Here is a 6700-nt window from a genome sequence, read left to right as displayed (position 1 = left end):
GCACTGCATCAACCATGCAGGTCTGTAGTTGAAGTGATATACCAATATATGTACATACCGGTATCAGGAAAAGCAGACTGTCTCAAAACTACGGATCTGAACTTGAAAATGTTCAAGTTGAAATGTACTTTGAAAATAGCTACATTCAATAATTGGAGGGAATTTCATTATGCAGAAAATGCAGAGCCAGGTTCTCAGGCATGATGACCTGATGAGGCAGAGGAGTTGCCCACTAAGGTGCTCGTGTTCTGTATTCATTCAAGAGCAGGACTCAAGTCACTGTCATTGTCTGTGATAGTGCTGGTTGCTGGTTTCTATTGATTTAGGGTCTGTTGCTGCCCTTGTAGAAATCAATATTGTGTTTGACTGGACTGACTTAAAGAAAGAAAGGAAACCATATAGTTTTCCTCATCCCTGGGACAAGTTGAACTCACAGAACACCCACTTTACTCATCTTTACCTGTTCTGTTACAGGAGCATTTACACCATCGTCTTTCATAAGGCGGTGGATGTCGGGCACTCAGCTCTGACTGTTAACACAAGTAACTACTTGATAAGGGCAGGATGGTGGCCTAGACACGGTGTTTCAACGACCAAACAAGTAGGGAGCAACTGCAGCTTCATCTTGGCTGATGTGGGGTAAATATCTGATGCAGGCACATAGCAAACCCTGCCTTGCTGAACTGAAAGGAAAATTTTTGTGTCTTACCCACCAAAAGGGACTTACCTAAACTGAATGACCAAAGACAAGGAAGTTGAGATAAGGCCTCATTTTTAAATGTCTCTTTAGCCTGAATTGCATTTACATCTCCATCTGCCTTGTCTCTTCCTAGTGGTTTCAGCTTGACAGATCCGATGACTCACATTCTTCAAGGCTGTTTTCCCATTTATTTCACAGGAAATAGGACTGCATGTTGAGAGCACAGAAACCCTTTTCTTCAGGGTACTCTTAGTCAGACTACATTTGACAACCAAAAAGGAGAGTCAAGTGTGTCAGAAGCATCTTTTGAGCTATATTTAGGCTGTGCGAACCCAGAGCAGGAGATCAGCAATTTCTGTCTCACAGCAGCTAGAGAAGTGCTTCTGTTGGGACTTTTTTAATGCAATAATGATTTTTAATATTATTGTTACTAACATTTAGCTCTACGGAGTAAATGTACAGATAAACACACATAGATTTATATATATTAACTATATACCTACAAATTGTATATATACGTGTAAATATGCATCTTGCATAGAAATGTTCATCTTCTGTACTTTGCTTTGTAAATAAGCTGTACTTAGTCATTTCTTTTCCCTTCATTTCCATTATCATGCAGTAGGCCCAACCCATCAACATTATGTGTCTTTCTGACTCCACTGGGATTTTCTGATGCTCAGCATGCCTGTGAGGACGCTCTGGTCTTGCAGAGTTAGGTTTGCTGGGTTGATACTGTCAGTGAGTCAGGCCCTGACCTTGGGAGCTGAGCTGTTCTCTGCGTTGTACTTCCTATGACCCCTTGGCACCAAATCCCAGGGCAGAATTTATCTCTGTGCTGGGGATGCAGTCAGTATAGCTGACAGTTATTTTGTACATCCTTTGTATCTCCCGAGCTGTCTCCCAAAGCCAGTGTTGGACCCAAAGCAAGTGAAGCAGATTTGAAGCTTCTCTTCGTGTGTCCCAGCCACCAGGTTATCTGCCAGTTAAAAGTACACCAGGATTAGAGCTCACAGGCTGTAATAGAGACTGCACTGAGGGAATTTCATCTCCAGCTTTAAGCAAGCTTGTCACTGCCCTCTCAGGCTTGCATCAAAGGGAGCACTAATGAAAAGCTAAGTCTGAGAGCATGAGCCCAGGCTCCTAAAGCCACTGACTGAATGAGAACTGGAGACAGCCTCAAACACACTTGACCTAGCACTGCATAGGGGAAAATTCTTGCCTTCATATCACAGTCATAGAAGAATATTAATAGGAATAGTGAAAATCCAGCTTTAAGCACAAGAAAGTGAAATAGTTTGTCCCAAAGCTACTCAAGCTATGTCTAAACTATCTAATCTAAAGCTAAGAACATGCCAATGTCCTACTGCCATCATAGCCAAGTCAGGATGGTTTTGGGTGCTGCAGGAAAGGTTTCTGAATTCTTGTCCTATTAGAAAACACTTTTTTTTTTAATTCTATCAATATTGTGGAATATTGATCAAGGAATGTTTCACTTTAAAGAAACAATGTGTTTTCTTATTAAAATCATTCTGCTAAAATACATGCCACAGAGCACATTGGGAGTTTTAAACAGAACAATAATTTTGAGACACCTTCCAATATTTTCTGGCTGTTAATGATGAATATTTCACTCTGTCTGTAAACAGACTGTAACTAATGGCAAAACATTCTATGTACTTTATTTACAAGTCACAAATCTTCAGTTTTTGCTATTCTTCAAACAGTTTTCAAGTGGTTTTAACTGTTTTGCAACAGTGTACAAACAAAAATATTGTGAATTACTGCCACACCAGTGAGGATCTCAGGGCTCCATGAGTCAGATTCAAGGAAACATTGGCCTGACAATCCTGTTGTCCTCAGTGGTTTTTGATGCTTCTGACTTTTAATGCTTTACTGACTTGCTATTTGTTCACAGAATGGATTTGCCTGGAGTCAGAGCCAGCTTTAACTGAAAGAAGTTGTTGGGCCTCCTGCTGCACTCAAGAGCAAAGATGTTTACTGACTCTTGCTTAACTAATTTTTCTTTATAATCACAGGGCTCATAGCAGTCACTAGTCTAGCTTTCCACAGGCACATCCAGGGAGAGCACAGACTACAGTAAATCCCTGAAATAGGAATGCATGATTCACATGCAAAATCTGATGTCTTGCATGAAATGAGACAGAAAATCACCCCATAACCCACTGCACTGCAGATGGTTGCCTACAAAGAAAAATCACATGCTTAAAAGATAATACCAGTTTTTGCTCTTAGAGCTTTTATACCATGGCAATAACCCCATGGCAGTTTACCAGTTACTGCTCTGGAATAACAAGCCTGTGCCCAGACCCTGGGGTGCACAGCAGAGAAGACAGATGGGTACATTTTGTTGCTGAGGAAAAGAGCTTCTGAGAGCAGTTCAGGAACTTCTTTTGCAAAGTGATGGATGTGTTCATCCATGCAAACTTGGAAAAAGGATTTACCACAATGGGGGCTAAGAAAACTATGTACTATTTGTCCTCTAAGTACAGTCCTGCAGACTTCACATTGGCAAATTGTTACTGGAAGGGCCTGCACAATGTAAAGGAGTGACTAGATGTCTAGAATAAATTAATAGTTGGAAGAAGGGAAGACTCCAGGGAGACCTTATTGTGGCCTTTCAGTACTTAAAGGGAGATTATAAGAAAGATGAAGACAGACTTTTTAATAGGGTCTATAGCAATGTGACAAGGAGTAATGGTTTTAAACTAGAGGAGGGTTCAAAGGAGAGTTTAAACTAGAAGAGAATATATCTAGATTCAGACTAGATATAAAGACTTAACAGTTCAAAATAACAAAACTGAGAGCCTGAGAAACCAGGTATTTCAGCAGAGCAAAGGGATGCTTCACATGACAACAAAAACAGCAGAAAAAGGAGCTTCTGGGAAAAGCTTTAAATATCATTAGAATGACTCCAAGGCAGTGACAGAGAATATTTTAATGCCTGGGAAGAAGACATGAAGGGACACAAAGATGATGGAGGTACTGAAGTATCTCTCCTATAAGGAAAAGCTGAGAGAGCTGGGACAATGAATATAACCTTTCAGCTACACAGGTGGTGGCTGTCAAAGGCATGGCATTGGGCATACCTAATGTCTCTGTCCCTGTGCAGACCCCTGGCACCAAGCTCCCTAGAAAACTCTCCACATGACCATGTAGAGTCAAGGGATTCTCTGTTGTGGAAAGAGAGCATCAGCCTGGGAAACATCAGCAATACAGTATATATGCAGATAGATATTTTCCCCTCTGTATTCAAGATCTTTGCAAAAGTTTGCTTAACTCTTTTTCACACAGGTTTCTCAGAATGCCCCACAGCAGCAGTCAAAGTATTTGTCTTTAAGCCTGTCTTTACTTATAAAGTTGCTGGCTTGGCCTGCCACTACCTAATTTGCTCTTAATCATCAGTTTCTACTCAAGTACTGGGGAGGCCTGATCTCCTGCCATAAGTCCTTTTGTTTAAACACAGTCTCATATTAAAGTAACTACAGGATTGGAACCAAAGGGCAGATCCAAGAGTAAAGTGTTGGAAAGAGGCATTTGGGCCTAAAGCCAGAACTATTTCTTTACATTATTTTTCCCTTTTACCATTTAAATGCTGGTTTATGTTACATTGAATTTCTGGGAAACACTAGAGGAAATATGGACTGGGAAATAAAATGTCCTTTGTAGGCACGCTTTTCTTTTTCCCAGCAGACCAAGTGTCTCCTCTGGAGGTTCTGGTCCTGGACTTTAGGCAGTTATAATTAAAACTTTATGGCTTTTTGTTTTACTGTTTCCTCAGCAAATACATGTTAAAATAGGGATGTCATTTTCAATACAAATGGGAATTTGATTTTTACCCTAAGCATTGAAAACAAAATCCATAAAAGATTATCTAATTTTTGCAAGCTTAAGTAGTATAATTAAGTATTGTGAGTTGTGTAGTGAATTAAGATCTGTAAATCTCTTGGATTTTTATAAATGCTTCTTGTTTGGGCCAACAGTAAATTGCAAGATACTTGATGACAGGTTTCATGAGCAAAACCAAGGCAGAAGACTTCTGATGAGATAACTTGCTAGTTTAGCACATGTTACTTCCTAGTGTTTGGACAGCAGCAATGTGTGGGAGCTGTCATAGCAGTAGAATGGCAGTTCTGACCCATAAGCCAGCAAGCCCACAGCCTGTGAAAATGCAGCTTTAACCTTTCAGTTGGGCTTTACCTGCTTGCCTGGGCTTAGAGCTGCCCCTCCTTGGAGGGGTCCTGGGCAAGCATTAAGCAGCCTCAGCATTTTGGTCATTAAAACACACTCTCTGTTCAGGAGGGTTGCCCACTTTGTTTCTGCAGGCCAAACCATTACCAGTGAGAAATGAGAGCCCATGGATCTGCAGCCTTGGCTATACAAGGCATGAGGACACTGGAGGGATCACTTGACTTGCTGACTTTCTCAAGAGGGCTGTCGATGAGCAGAACACGGGTGAGTCAGGGCCCAGAGCTGCCAAAGGCAACAGGCATCCTCCAGGAAGTCAGACAGCCAAAGGCCATGCAGACAGTGCCTGTCCTTTGTTGGGCAGGTCACTGACTTTTTTCTGTTCCACCCCCCTTCATCCGAAGTCCACAGTCTGTAACATCCCTGCCTGCTAAGCCCTTCTCTGACATTCTGCCCTGTTTCTCTATCATATATCTCTTTGCACAGAAAACTGTTCTTCCCAAAGCAATTCTTAGTGGTACTGTGCCTAGATTTTACTTCTTCATTAGCCATTAATGCAGTGCCACAGGAGCAGATCAGTAAATTGAAGCAGTCAGTGCTGATTTGCTCACTGCTCCAGCATATGTGGTCTGGGAGTTTAAATTCAGATGATATTTAGTGTGCTGTCGTGGACCAAACATTCCTGCCAGGCATGCATGTAAGAGTTGTCAAGTATCTGGACCCTTATTGCTCTACCAGGAGCTGGTTTGTACCTCAGGTAGAATCTCCAGGGCTGTTCTCTCCTGGAGAAGCTGCAATCACAACAAACACACTCTGCAAAATGAACCAGCGCACAGCTGGGAGATTCATCAGGGAATTTTCTCTGAAATCACACTACTCCTCCAAGCCAAAATGCCAAAGATGATGCTGTTTCTGTTATACTCTCTTCTTTCCCTCAGCCATCCTCACAACACTTTACTCCTATAGCTACAGATCCTGTATTGGCTGGGAAGTACCTTGCTCTGCCTCACCAGAGCAGCTGCCCAGCTGAGCTCACCACCCCAGCTGGTACAGGAAAGGCTGCAGAACCCTACCATCAACGAAGAAAACAGGGAGAACCAGCAGGTACTAATATTGTTCACCAGTTCTGGAAAGCCAAGTGCAGTGGAATTTACCAGTTCCTCTGCAAGGTGAATTCTGCCTGAAGGGTAGGATTATACGTATGCACCATCTTCATCTTCAGCTTTGCCCATTGAATGTGGTAACATTCAGCTACTGTGAAGTAAAATCAGACTATGGATTTATAGTATATTTACTACCTCTGTGTGGCAACTATGTGTGTGCGTTTTCTCTTGACCCATGCTAAATGTTAAATAAATCACTTGTTGCTGAAGAGCAAGCTTTGCTCTACCATAAGATGAACACATGCAAGACTGGCTACCCCAGAGTAATTAACATCTCCTAAGTCCACTTCCTAGACTCCTGCACCAGTTTCCTGTGCTCTCTGGAGCTGACTCCATTAGAAAACTCCTTAGAGACAGGAACGCTAATGTCTTCATTGTAATGTTGAAATTGTAAATGTTCATTTGTTAGTTTTGCTTTGGAAGCCAGAGACCATGTGATAAGTGATACCAAATGTGTCCAAATAAGCTATGATTGTACTGAGCAATCTATCAGATTCAGAGTAATAAATGACTACACAAATAACTGGCTTTAATGATGTTTCCTCTGTAGATTTATAGCAGAAATAAAGCTCCAAAGCATTTGGCTCCAAAGGATCACAGGCAAGACCTGTTTAGCATGGATGGCTGA

Source organism: Corapipo altera, unplaced genomic scaffold (assembly GCF_003945725.1).
Source record: "Corapipo altera isolate COAL_440 unplaced genomic scaffold, ASM394572v1 1b, whole genome shotgun sequence".
Lineage (NCBI taxonomy): Eukaryota > Metazoa > Chordata > Aves > Passeriformes > Pipridae > Corapipo > Corapipo altera.
This window is presented reverse-complemented; position numbering follows the sequence as displayed.